Here is a 14,892-nt window from a genome sequence, read left to right on the forward strand (position 1 = left end):
ATAAAGGGGTAACATGGTCGCACATGTAAGGTTGGGTCGGTCGACAAATCTTAAATCTAATCCCATTTCCGAAACCACTCACACAAAACCTTTCTGATACACCACTTTTATCTCAAGTGGTCATCCAGCTCAACACCATCACCCTCGGGCATTAGTGGCAGACGAGGGGGCTTTCGGAAACCTTTGGTATCACCTTTGTATTACCATCACCATGCATGTGCTCATCTTATGCTTAGCACTACTATCTACTTCTCAACTATTCATCAGCGTGACCCTCATAGATGGTAAGGCCATGCTCAAATGCAAGTGCTCTAGAGGAGCCATCGGTAACACCATATCAAGGGTGTACCGATTAATCATGATCATATGCATCTGAATAAAGTATTCAACATGGAATGCATAAATGTTTTCTCAGACATGGTCAAAGGGCAGCTTCCCTTGATCAGATAGGTATCTGGGGTATTTGAGGTCTTCGGGTCCAAGTTCTTCGTCAAATGTGTGATCTATTGTCATAATAGTAATAATAATAAGGACCACAACCAAAAAGAGAGTACAAACTTACATAAAAAATGTTACGCTATTCTATAAAATCCTATTATTACTTATCAAAATATTGGTTTCTGGTTTTGGTATGAAAAAGTATTTTTAAAGTCTTTTAAAGACGAGTTAAAAATAATTAAACTAGGTTTTCAAATAAACCTGTGCATAAGAGTTTTCACAAACAACATTGTTAAATACTACACAATTTTACAAGAATTATGGTGGAAAAATATTTAAGTTTGGATAAGTAATTAATCATGTGGATTTATTTTTTAAAAACCAGAATTAAAAATAAAATAAAAGGTCCAGGTCACTGGCTGGCTCGGCCAGTTAACCCCCACAAGTGTAGGGGATCTATCATATTCCTTACGATAAGTAAGAGTGTCAAACCCAATGAGGAGTAGAAGGAAAATACAAGCGGTTTTCAGTAAGGTATTCTCTGCAAGCACGGAAATTATCGATGACACCTAGTTTTGTGATAAGATAATTCGTAACGGGTAGCAAGTAACAAATGTAACTATGGTGCAACAAGGTGGCCCAATCCTTTTTGTAGCAAAGGACAAGCCTGGACAAACTCTTATATAGAGAAAAGCGCTCCCAAGGACACATGGGAATTTATGTCAAGCTAGTTTTCATCATGCTCATATGATTCACGTTCGCTAATTTCATAAATTGACATGTGGGTGGACCAGAGCCTGGGTGCTGGCCTTACTTGGACAAACCTCCCACTTATGATTAACCCCTCTCGCAAGCATCGGCAACTACGAAAGAAGAATTAAGATAAACCTAACCATATGATTAAACATACGGATCCAAATCAGCCCCTTATGAAGCAACGCATAAAGTAGGGTTTAAGCTTCTGTCACTCTAGCAACTCATCATCTACTTATTACTTCCCAATGCCTTCCTGTAGGCCAAAATAATGCTGATGTGTCATGTAGTCGACGTTCACATGACACCGCTAGAGTATAGACAACATATATCTTATCAAAATATCGAACGAATACCAAATTCGCATGATTACTTATAACAAGACTTATCCCATTTCCTCAGGAACAAACGTAACTACTCACAAATAATATTCATATTCATGATCAAAGGAGTATTAATAATCATAAAGGACTGGAACATATAATCTTCCACCAAATAAAGCAACTAGCATCGACTAGAAGGGGTAATTAACACTACTATCAACAACATGTAACAATCTGAGGTTTTGAGACAAAGATCGGACACAAGAGATGAACTAGGGTTTGGAGAGGAGATGGTGTTGATGAAGATGTTGATGGAGATTGACCACCTCTCGATGAGAGGATCATTAGTGATGACGATGGCTTCGATTTCCTCCTCCAAGAGGGAAGTTTCCCCGATGGAATAGCTCCGCCGGAGCTCTAGATTGGTTCTGTCAAAGTTCTGCCTTGAGAAGACGGTGCCTCATCCCGGAAGGTCTAATATGCTTTTTTCCAGGTCAAAACCATTCTTATAGCAGAAGATGGGCACCAGAGGCCTGCCAGGGGGCTCACAAGCCGGCAGGGCGTGACCAAGGGGTATGTCCCGCCACTTGGCTTGTGGCCACCTTGTGGGTCACCTCTAGTATTTCTTTTGCCCATTGTTTTTTATATATTCCAAAATAATTCTCTATAAATTTTCAGGACTTCCGGAGCTATGCAGAATAGGTCTGTAAGATTTTGTCCTTTTCCAATCCAGAATTCCAGCTGCCGGCATTCTCCCTCCTCATGTAAACCTTATAAAATAAGAAAGAAAAGGCATAAGTATTGTACCATAATGTGTATTAACAGCCCATAATGCAATAAATATTGATATAAAAGCATGATGCAAAATGGACGTATCATCCAACAGTTGGCCAACGGGTCACCCTCCCACCCACCGAGCCGAGGCGCACGTGCGTCGTCAGGTTCAAACCTGACGCAGGGGCCCCTGCCCCAATGACAGAGAGGAGAGAAAGTACGCCGACAGGTGGGGTCCGACTGTCAGGGTCGTCTTCTACCTCGAGACGAAGGAGAGGATAAGCTCACCAGCGGCACCTCCGGGTTTCTCGAGGACACGTTATCACGGCAATTGGCTCGTAGTACTTCCGCCTACCTGGGGGGGTCGAGGGGTCGATGGATATGGCGTGAGTCGCCGGCGATGACGAAGCCGCGGCGGATACCTTTTGGGAAGTTGCTGGGAACGGTGCTCCGAGCGGGGAGAAGGATGGGGAGTGGAGGAGAAGGCTCGGGGGGTCTTTGTGGTCACACGGGAAGTGAAAGGAGCTCGGGAGCGTGCGTGTAGCCCGATATCGACGGAGCCCCAACGAGTGGTGCCTCCGTCGATCCCGAGTACCGGGGCTCTCTTAGCTCAACGGGTGCTTGGGGTGGTCGATTGGAGTGGAGAGGGAGGTTCTAGTTGTGCGGAGGGGTGCGGGGGAGCCTTTATATAGGCAGGACACGAGTAACCGAACGTTCGTGCACTATTGGTTTTGCTGCGGTGGTAGGAGAGGGAGCGAGAGATCGAGCGCGCAACCGTGGTATTGCGGTCACGGTTTAGGACCACGCGACATCTTCAGGAGGAGCGGGGGCAGCCTATTGGCGCGTCGAGGTGGCGGAGTCCTTCTGGCCGCTTTGGCCGCGTGCAGGCACACGTCGCTAGGGGAAGAGGGGAGGGGAGAAGATAGGCCCGACGCTTCCCTAGGTTCGGTCGTCGGTGTGGTCAAAGAGGGGCAACACGAGGAGGTGAAAACTGTCTGGCGCTGGTCGCCTGGGACCTGGGTGCGCCTTGTAGCATGTCCAGAGCGCAGCTTTGGTATGCCACTACATGTTGGCATGCTCTGGCGCATCTTGGCCGTGCTTGGGGTGTCTAGGTGATGGGGTAGATGCTCGTTGGATGCTAGGAACCAAGAAATATCAAGCTAGCCAAGGGGAGAGAGTTAAAGTTGTGCTGCGAGCCTTGATTCAGGAGCTAAGATGGAGATTTTGGCTCCCTCTCATTGAACCAGTGTTGGGCCTCTCATCAACATTTGAGGTTGGGTAGAGGACATTTGTGACATGAGTTTGGAGCGAAGGTAGTAAGTGTGGTGGTTGCTAGATGCTATTTTTCATATCTGACAGAAGGTGTTTGATGCATGTTTGGGGAAGTTAACCTCCTCCACATGGACTGATAGTTAACACAATTTGGTTTTAAGTATAATTAGAAGGCTCTATCAAATTTGACCTCCATTGGGCAAGTTTGACAATGTAAACTTGAAAATCCCCACAAATGGGCACATATGCATCCTTGTTAGAAGATCTGAGCAAATTAACTCCCACAAATCCAAATCTTGCCATGATCTCCTTATTTGGCGTATTGAGCACTCCTGCAAAGTTTGAGACCAAATGGACGAATTTGACTATGGAGAGTTGCTCCAACTTGATTCTGGTCAGAAAGGGTTTCTGAATTATTTGGTGAATCTAATCACCTTTGATGGAGGTGACACTTGGCATGATCACCAAATATAGCATGTGGGTCATGCTTGAATTTATTCAAAATTTATTGAGAATATTTTGTTTGGAAATATTTGAAAAGGTCAAAACAGAAAAATTGGTTTTCAAGGGTTTTCTCAAATATTTTGAATACGACTAGGGGTTGAAACTCTTATTTGTGGAAAACATATGTCCTCTGAGTATTCCCAATTTTTCTTTGGTTTTTCTAAGGTAGAAAAATAATTTTCCACCAAGAAATACCATTTCTGGCCTTAGAAAGGACATATAAATAAAATAGGAATATGACTTTAAAAATAATCATTTCATGGTTTTGAAGAGTTATATTAATATTAGAATCAAAATACAATCTTTGGGTGAAGGCACTCCCTTAAATTCAGGGACTTGTAGTGCAAACCCCAAAGCAAGGTTGTGGTTTACGAAAATAATTAAAAAGGATTTTTATGGAAATGATACTTTATAAAAACTGTTTTTAGAGATCTACTCACAAGCAAACATTCAACAATGACAATGAAGGCACTCATGGCATTCACTTAAAAAGTTTTAATTTATACAAAATTTTGAAAGAAAGACAAAGTGGGGTTAAAATAGGGTGTGACACAACACCATGGTAATTCTGGTGAAAACAATGTTAGCATGGGTTTGTTTTAAATAAATCATATAAAGTGCATCAAAACTATGTAAAATTATTGTAAACATAAGCAAATACACCATCCCGAAGCGTAATTCCTACTTGACCTCGAGTAGGTAAATTATACAAGAAGTAATTTATGAAGTGTGAATGTCGTCATAGTGAATAGTTTTGATCATGGATAATTTCAGTCACTTTTCTAGCATTATAACTCGTAAGTTTTTCTCATAATAATTATCATTATAGAGTATCAATCAATATAGATGTCATGGTTTAATTATTGCATTCTCTTGAAACTTAACTACATATCCTCTTAGTCATCTTACAATTTCATATATCATACTCAATTATCGTATAGTCTTCTATGATTGCTAATACTCAAGGGATATTTCCATAACAAACAACATCCATCGAACATATAGAAAGACTGGGGCTTAATGTTTCACCTACCATTGTTCTTATCAGGAAGATAATTGTCAACAATAATGAATCATGATCAAATATATTTGACTAGATATAAGTGTGTGGATAGTTCCCCACCACATGGTGCTTTTCAACTAATAGATTGAGGTTGTAATAACTAGCTGACTCAACATAAGAAGTAAATGAATGAAACTAAATAACATAAACGTAAACAGATTGTTGCTCCGGAGAGGAAAGTAGGAATTTGGAGAGGTGCCAAAGCTCATTGTTTGAAATAGAGATGAATATGAAATAGAGATAAATCCATGAAACTAAATAACATAAAAGCAATGTTTGGAAGAAGTTTGATCATAAAAATGCACGCATTGCAAATTAAGATGACCAACCGTATTGAAAAGTTCACAAGTTATGGGATGAAGAGAGCAGAATCTTGTGGAAAATTCATCTATCGCTTTAAGACACCAATTAGTTTGATCACGTTTATGGTTCTTACAAATTCTATCATCCCTATACGGCATTTTTTCATAAATTTTTATTTAATCCACAAAAATTGACATGTTTATAGGAAATCTTTTTATGATGACTAGTTCAATCATCATTGTCATGATGGATGTTCAAAGAAATCTTACAAACAATATTACTATAATGATCAATATTCAGGGAATTCACATTAAGATTTTTGATAAATTATTTCTCTAGCTATTGAGCATAATTTTCTGAACCATCATTTTCATGAAAGACATTAAAAAGGCGAATCAATTGAGGCAACCTAAACTCCATTTTTTCTGTAGTTTTGTTTTATAAAACCAAACTAGTGAAAAATAAGAAAAACTAAAATATTTAGTTGCAAGATCTATAGATATACCTTCAATCACTCACCTCCTTGGCAACGACACGAGAAAAGAGTTTGATGTCTACTACACAACTTCATTCTTGTAGACTCTCTTGGGCCTGCAAGCACAAAGTTCTATAGGACAATAGAAATTTCCGTCAAGTGTATGACCTAAGGTTTATCAATCCATGGGAGGTGTAGGATGAACATGGTCTGTCTTAGGCAACCCTGCAATCAAATGCAAGTAATCTCTTATGTCCCCAAAACACCCAATACAATGGAAAATTGTATTGGTGCACTAGTTCGGCAAAGAAATGTTAATACAAATGTAGTATGGATAGTAGAAATATGTATTTATAATCTAAATAAATAAAAACAGCGAGGTAACCAGTAGTAAACAATGAGAGAAATGTTATAAAATCCTTGGAAATAAGGCCTAGGGTTCATATTTTCACTAGTGCAATCTCCCAACAATGCTAACATAATAGAATCAAATGATCATCCCTCAAGGTGCGACAAACAATCACTCTGAAGTTCATAAGTAGCAGAGAACATAAGAAGAAAAAAATTTAGGAAGAAAATCACCTCAAAGTTATCCTTTTCGATCAATCCATTTAGCTATTCTTTGAATTGTCACAAATATCCCTAGAGTTCGTACTAGAATAACACCTATGATACATATCAACCAACTCTAATATCACCAAGATACTCCAATGTCCCCTCAAGTATCCTTGTGTTAATTATTTGACATACATCAAACAATTTTAGATTCATAATATTCAATCCAGCACAATGAACTTCAAAGAGTACCCCAGGATTTCTATCGGAGAAGGTAGGACAAGAACGCGTATCAAACCCTATGCATAGACTACCACAATGTCAACTCGGGAATCCGCGAGTTGAATACCAAAACACATAACAACTGAATTAATATAGCACCCCATTGTCACCAAGGGTATCCACATTCAAGACATACGTAAAGTGATCTCAAATCTAATATTCAATCCAACCTAACAAAATCTCAAGGGATGATTTATTTCATCACATCAAGATAGCAAGGGAAGAACACCATATGATCCCACTATATTAACAAAGCCCATGATAAATGAAGATCATGTTATCTCAAGAACATGAGAGAGAGATATCAAATACATAGCTACTCGTACATACCCTCAGCCCCGAGAGTGAACTACTCCCTCCTCGTCATGGTCTCCGCCGGGATAATGAAGATGGCCACCGATGATGATTTCCCTCTCCATCAATGTACCGAAAATGGTCCAGATGTGTTTTTATTCGATAGAGAGAGTTGCGGCAGTGGATCAGAAGTTCTAGGTTAACTGTTAGGGGTTTCTAGGTTTACATGAATTTTTAGCATTGGAATCATATGAATTGGAGCCATGTGGGCCCCACAAGTTACCACGGTGCGCCCAAGGGGTTGGGCTTGCCCTGTTGGCTTGTGGCCCTTAGGTGGTTTCCCTCCGGTGGTTCCTCGCTCTCGTATTTTTTATTTTCTCTAGAATGATGATGAAAAAAATTTGGGCGATTCGAGGAACTTTTCTACTGCCCGCCCACTACCCGCATTAAACTCAACCATGGGAAAGGTGGAACAAAATGGCGGCCGAGGGGTGCGCCTAAAAAGTCATGCTACACTAGGATGGGATAGGTGGCCCTTGCATATTGCACCTTAAAATAAAGGGTTTCGCACGTGTGCTGATCATCATAGCCAACTATTCCCTTCTTCTGTCGCTTATTCCGTCTTCCTCTTGGAGTATAAAGACACCGATTATGGGCCATACATATATGTGAAGCGTCGTTGGACCAAGCCCGGGACGACGTGTAGGCACGCGTGGCAAGAAAAACTGCCATGAACATTCATAATTTCCTCTTTTTAGCGCGTCCTTCACGAAGCGAGTCGCATGAAAACTCCCATGAACGGTATTGGCGATGAGTGGGGGTCGACAGGGTAGTGCGCTTGCCAATGTTCGATATTTTCAAACGACAAAGAGCCATCCCCTTGACCTCCCTATAAAGGAGGGGGCATGATAAGCGTTGCTCATTCACCTCTCCTCATTCCAATCTACAGGACACCGTTGACTCTTCCCTTCTGTAAGTGCATCTAGTGCCCTTAGTGATTTTCGTGGTTTGAAGTCTTATATATTAAGAGACTAATGTGTTTGTAAGTGTATGCAGGCTCTATCAGTAGCTGAGAAGCTTGAGTTATACGATGAATATCGACCCCTAAAAATGTATGTCTTCGTCTGAAGACTTTGGTCTTACCTTGAAGAATTTGATCTCGAAGTAATTGCGATGAAATTGATATTCCTCATGAAGATATTGAGGATGAGGAATTCGATGTGTCCTGAAAAAAACAGTATGAACACTTTCAAGCATGAAGATTTGCCCTTTCTGTTTCGTTTTCTTTACTATTGAGTCACTGGAACACCGTACTGTCAAAAGGGGTAGAAGTAATACTACGGAATGAATTTCCTCATGATGCTCAACCCAAGCCTAAATATACCAAAGCCTCAAAGTGAGGAATATGAGAGACATGAGGACTTTCACATTTGAAAGTTCCGACCGTTGCCGCGACACGCGCCAGCTCACCGACCTTATCCACCTAACGGTCACATTATTTAAGGGCATTTATGTCAAATCATGTTGGGATGCTCCCAGGCTATAAATAGCCGCCAGCCACAACCACTAGCTGGTTGGCTGCTCCGAGAGAAACTGTCACTTGTCATTTAGAGCAACCCAAATGCTTTAGAGTCTTCGACAGGAAATCATCAAGTGAGGAAATACCCCAAACACCAAACCCCAAACCAAAAACCAAGTGATTGAGAATCACTTAAGAATTTGTTACTGTGTGGAACTAAAGCCTTTTACCTTTGAGGATTGTGCATCCTCCAGACGGTTTGGCCTCATGGTCTAGAGCATCTAGCAGTCAATTGTGGATTGCCGGGTGACCGAGTTTGTGAGGGTTTCGATGTGTGGCCTGAAGACTTACCACGAGTGTTGGGCGAGGACTCCGTGTCCTTAGCTTAAGGAGAATACGGTTGGGAGTGTGTGTCCCATGAATGTGTGTCCTTTGGTTTCAATACCAAGCCGCTCCAAACCAGACATACAACTGTCGTAGCAGTTGGAGCTGGGTCATCAACAACTGTTTTAATTGTGATACGGGTTCTATTTCTTCAACTCTTTCATTTCCACAAATTATATGTTGAAAACTTTGATATGCACTGTTGAAAAGTTTGTTAGAAGACTTTCTCTGAATTTCCTCAACCTCAAATTCTTCACTTAAGATAATATTCACCTGCTTACTCTGTACTTGCAAACTGTGCAAACCGAATCCCACAATCTTCATCAAGTAATTTGCTATTGAAGTTTTTGCACACCTGATTCTATACTACTTCCGCTGCACTTAATTCATCATTGAGGACTTTTCTCACAAGGAATTTCCTCAGCGATGAAATTCTAAAAATCACCTATTCACCGCCCCTCTAGTCGATATAATGCATTTTCAATTGGTATCAGAGCAAGGTACTCTCTTGTTCTGTGTGATTTTGGTTTAACCACCTCGAGTTTTAGTTATGTCGACCGCAGGTATGATCAATGTTATTCCAGGATGTCCTACCTTCAAAGGAAAGTACTTTCCCAACTAGAAGACCAAGATGCGGATGCATCTTCAGGCTATTGACAATGATCTCTCGTACATTGTGGAACATGGTATTCCCTCCATCACATCTACTATCTCTGCGGATGATGTCAACAAATTCAAGCAACTTGCTTCTCAATCAAAGTATATCGTCTATGGCCATCTGAGCAAAGGTCGGTATGGCAGAGTGAGTGCTTTGGGCACATCCAAGCTTATCTGGGATAGGTTGTCCAATGTCAATGAAGGAATCTCAACTCAGCGTGACTCTCGTGTTGATTTTATTTGCAATCTCTTCAATCGCTACAAGAGGCTTGACAATGAAAGATGCCAAGATACCTTTGATCGCCTCACTCACATCTCCAATCGACTACAATAATTGGGAGCTCGAGACATCACTGACCATGAAGTTCTGAAGAAACTGCTAAGATCTCTTGATCCATCATTTGAGACACTGGTTCTGATGATTCAAGAAAGACGAGCCTATAAAATGCTTGATCCTCCTAATATACTTGAAAGACTCAATACTCATGAATTCCAACACGAAGAAAAGAGAGACCTATATGGACCAAGCTACTCAAGACCTCGTGCGCTGAAGGCTAAAGCAATTTCCTCATCCGAATAAGAAGACTCACAATGCAGCATTGGTGATCCTGAAGAACTTGGACATGAGCTTGCAATGCTCGGGAGGAAATTCTAGAAGTTTACAAAGCGTGGCCAGTTTGGTAAATCTTGAAGGAGAGATATGAGGAAATCAGAATCTTCATCTGAGAACTACAAGAAAAGAAACTATCACAGATGTAGGAAATCTGGTCACTACATAGATGACTGTCCTCACTGGGTGAAAGAATCAAAGAAGAAGAAATACAACGATGAAAATTCTGATGAGTCGAAGGTAAAGAAAAAATCTTCAACATCCTCATCCTCAAAGTCCTCATTGCACAAGTAGACCAGTTTCAGAATGTCTCGGGAACTCATTAGGAAGTTGATGGATTCAGAGTAAGAATTTGAGGAATGTGATGAAGATGAAGGTTCTGAAGAAGATTCAAAGTCTGGTGTGGCAAGTCTTGCACTAGCTACCACATTCATCAACAAGTCAACCTTCAACCTTGAAGAAAATGACAAAGCTCTCTATACTGATGAATATGTTGATGACTTCGATCCAACCTATTGCTTAATGGCAAAAGGTACAAAGGATGACAAACCCAAGAATACAGAGTGGGCGCTTGACAGTGGTTGCACAAACCACATGACTGCTGATAAAATCTTGTTGATGAATATGCCACTAACTCCATAACCACTGAAGAAAATCACTTATGATGATAAAGGTAAAAGCAAGGTATTGGGACTTGGCAAAGTGGCTATTTCCAAGTACAGGTACATGGACAAAGTCATGCTTGTCGAATCCCTTGGGTTTAACCTCATGTTAGTCTCAATGCTTTGTGATCTTGATATGGTTGTTATCTTTGGAAAATATAGATGCGTAGTCATCATGGAATTTGACAAATCCAAATTCTTCGAAGGCTTTAGGAGAGGAGATTTGTACATTGTTGATTTTTCCACAGGTACTCAGCCAACCACTTGCCTACTAGCAAAAACCTCAAAAGGATGGGTGTGGCATCGAAGCCTTGGTCATGCAAGCATGTGGAATTTGCACATGCTGGTGAAGAAGAAGCATGTCATTGGCATCAAATCAGTCAAATTCCTCAGGTACCACCTCTGCGGTGCTTCTGAGTCTGGAAGAATGACGAGATCAAAACACACCCGAAGACTATCATGACTACTGCTCGCCCGTTTGAATTGCTTCACATGGATCTTTTTGAATCTACTCATTATGGCACTCTAACCAATGCAGCATCTTTATATGGCTTTTTCATCATTGATGACTATTCTCGCTATACTTGGGTACATATCATTTTGTATGAAACTAAAGTGTAGGAAGTCTTCAAACGTATTTCCTCAAGGGCCTCAACGAACTTCGGCGTCAAGATCAAACACATCAGGAGTGACAATGGGACATAATTCAAAAACACTGGACTTGATGATTATCTTGATGAACTTGGTATTACTCACGAATTATCTGCTCCTTATACTCCTCAAGAGAATGACTTCGTTGAACGCAAGAACATGACTCTGGTAAAAATGGCATGGACTATGCTTGAAGAATATTAGACTCCTCGTCGCTTCTGGCCTGAAGCAATCAATACTGCTTGCCACATTATCAACAAGGTATATATTCACAAATTCCTCAAGAAAAACTCATATGAACTCCTCACTGACAAGAAACCCAATGTAAGTTATTTCAAAGTCTTCGGTGCAAGATGCTGGATTAGAGATCCTCACCATAGTTCAATGTTTGCACCTAACGCACATGAGGGTTTTATGCTTGGTTATGAAAAGGACTAACACAACTACAGAGTCTTCAACACCTGTCGCAACAAGGTCGTTGAAACTATAGATGTGCGGTGCGATGAAACTAATGGCTCACAAAGAGAGCAATTACCTCATGTGCGAGATAAGTTACCTCCTAAGGAAGCAATCAAGCTCAATGCCACTGAGGATATCATTCCTACTGTGGAAATTGCTAAAGAAATCGTCCCCAACACTGATGAAATTCAGACAGGTGCACGTGAGGAAATTGCTCCATATCAAATTCTGCAGCCCAACCAAAGTCTTCAACCAGCTCATTCAAGGATTGCAAATGAAGTGGAACTTGACAAAATCGATGACATCAATGCGCCGGGTCCTCTCATTCGCTCAAAAGCTTCACATTTAGTTAACTTTTGTGGGCATTCCTCTTTTGTGTCTATCACATAACCCTCAAAAGTTGTTGAAGCCTTCATGGAACCTGAGTGGATTCAAGCCATGCAAGATGAACTTCTTCATTTCAAGCTAAATAACGTGTGGGAACTCGTCCAATGACGAAATCCTCGCAAGCACAATATAATCAACACCAAGTTGATTTACCGAAACAAGCAATATGACGATGGTCAAGTGGTGAGGAATAAGGCACGGCTTGTATCCCAAGGCTACACACAGGTTGAAGGGATTGATTTTGATGAAACTTTTGCACATGTTGCTAGACTTGACGCTATTCAAATACTACTTGCTTATGCTAATCATCAAAATATTACTTTATATCAGATGGATGTGAAAGTGCATTCCTCAATGGTAAGCTTGAGGAAAAAATATATGTTTCTCAGCCCCCAGGTTTAAAGATATGAAGCATCCTGACAAAGTCTTCACACTCAAAAAGGCTCTCTATGGCCTCAAGCAAGCCCCTCGGGCGTGGTATGACACATTGAAGGAATTCCTCATGAAGAAAGACATCAAACCTGGTTCACTTGATCCAACCCTTTTCACACAATCTTATGACAATGAAGTATTTGTGTGCCATATATATGTCGACGATGTTATCTTTGGTTGTACTGACAAACATTATAGTGATGAATTTGCTTACATGATGAGTGAAGAATATCAGATGTCTATGATGGGGGAGCTGAAATTCTTCTTAGGTCTTCAAATACGTCAACAACACAATGGCATCTTCATATCTCAGGAGAAATACCTCAAGGATGTTCTGAGGAAATTCAACATGCATGAATGCAAAGGCGTCAAGATTCCTATGCCTACCAACGGACACCTCTGCACTGACGAAAATGGTAAAGATTTCGATCAGCACGTATATCACTCGATGATTGGCTCTTTATTGTATCTATGTGCATCTAGGCCAGATATAATGCTTAGTGTTTGCATGTGTTCTCGTTTTGAAGAAAAACCAAAGGAATCACACCATTAGGCTGTGAAACATATTCGTCGATACTTAGCTCACACACCAACACTAGGATTGTTGTACCCCAAGAGCTAAAGTCTTCACCTTGTTGGATATTCTCATTCTGATTATGTAGGTGATCATGTGGATCGCAAGTCAACATTAGGCACATGCCATTTCCTCGGAAGATCATTAGTCCGCTCGTCCTCAAAGAAGCAGAACTGTGTTTTTCTCTCCACTGTTGAAGCTGAGCACATTCCTGCTGGATCCTGCTGTGCTCAACTGCTATGGATGAAGCAAACCCTTAGAGACTACGACATCAACATGAAGAATGTGCCCCTCTACTGTGACAATGATAGTGCAACCAAGATCGCCTATAACCCAGTACAACACTCGAAGACTAAGCACATCAAGATTCATCATCATTTTATTCGTGACCATGTCCTCAAGGGAAATATCATCATCGACCATGTGAAGATTGACGATCAACAAGCAGATATCTTCACAAAGCCCTTGGATGAGACAAGGTTTTGCAAGTTGCGGTGTGAGTTAAATATCCTAGAGTCCTCAAATGTTTTGTGAAAACATGCACACATCCTAACACTTATGAAAAATTGATGACTTAGATCTGCAACACACGAAGAAACGATTTTCTTCAATCAATGAAATACATCACTCTTAGTGTGAAGAAATTAATGAAGAATTTGGTACTCAGGGCCCTACGACAACTTTACGCGGCGCGTGAAATCATCATTCTTATACGGTGGGTCAGGCCACCACCCAACTTTGAAATTCTTCAAGATGGTTTTTCTTCAAAGTTGAAATTCATCAATCTGACATTGTGTCACAAAATCCTCAAATTTTCAAAATCTTCAAATTCTTGAAAACATTTTATGATTTTCATTTGAGCATATATATACATATAGAATGAGCTTTCAAAGTCCTCAACAACATTCACTTATAGCTCAATCTTCAATTTGATATTTCATCCAAGTGAATGTGATCGGACCCAACTCCCCTCTATGCTAAGCTCAACCTAGCATATTCTTAATTCTTCATGTGCGTTCTATTTGACACTTGTTCAAAATCTTCACTAAGTCCTTTTGAGCTGAGGAGTTTGGAACAGAATCCTCAAAATTTCAAAAATTATTTTTATAATGTTACACAGTTACCGGACTCACTACTCACAATCGGATAATCACGAACTCCATCGCTTCAGTCGTGGGCACCACGTGTCATGCGGAGACGAAGGGGCAAGGACAGTTCGGTCTGAAAAGTTTATCACCTAAGCTATAAATAGGCCCTTACCCCCCTCAGTCAAAACTCTTCATCCTCCCGTCTTCTCCGCTCGAGCTCAACCCTAGCGCCACCACTAGCATCCTCGTCGTCGGTGAGGAAAAGCTTCGTTGTCTCGCCCTCGCCGTCGCCGGACTCACGCTGACCGCGGAAAATCATCTTCCGCCGCCTCCGTAGATGATTTAGTTGCCAAGTTAGGGCACTGAAGATCTGAACCGAGGAACTTCTCCCTTTTACTGCTCCAGTTCTTCGTGTTCTTCGCACATGGTAAAT

The sequence above is a fragment of the Hordeum vulgare genome, chromosome 5H (assembly GCF_904849725.1).
Source record: "Hordeum vulgare subsp. vulgare chromosome 5H, MorexV3_pseudomolecules_assembly, whole genome shotgun sequence".
Taxonomy (NCBI): domain Eukaryota; kingdom Viridiplantae; phylum Streptophyta; class Magnoliopsida; order Poales; family Poaceae; genus Hordeum; species Hordeum vulgare.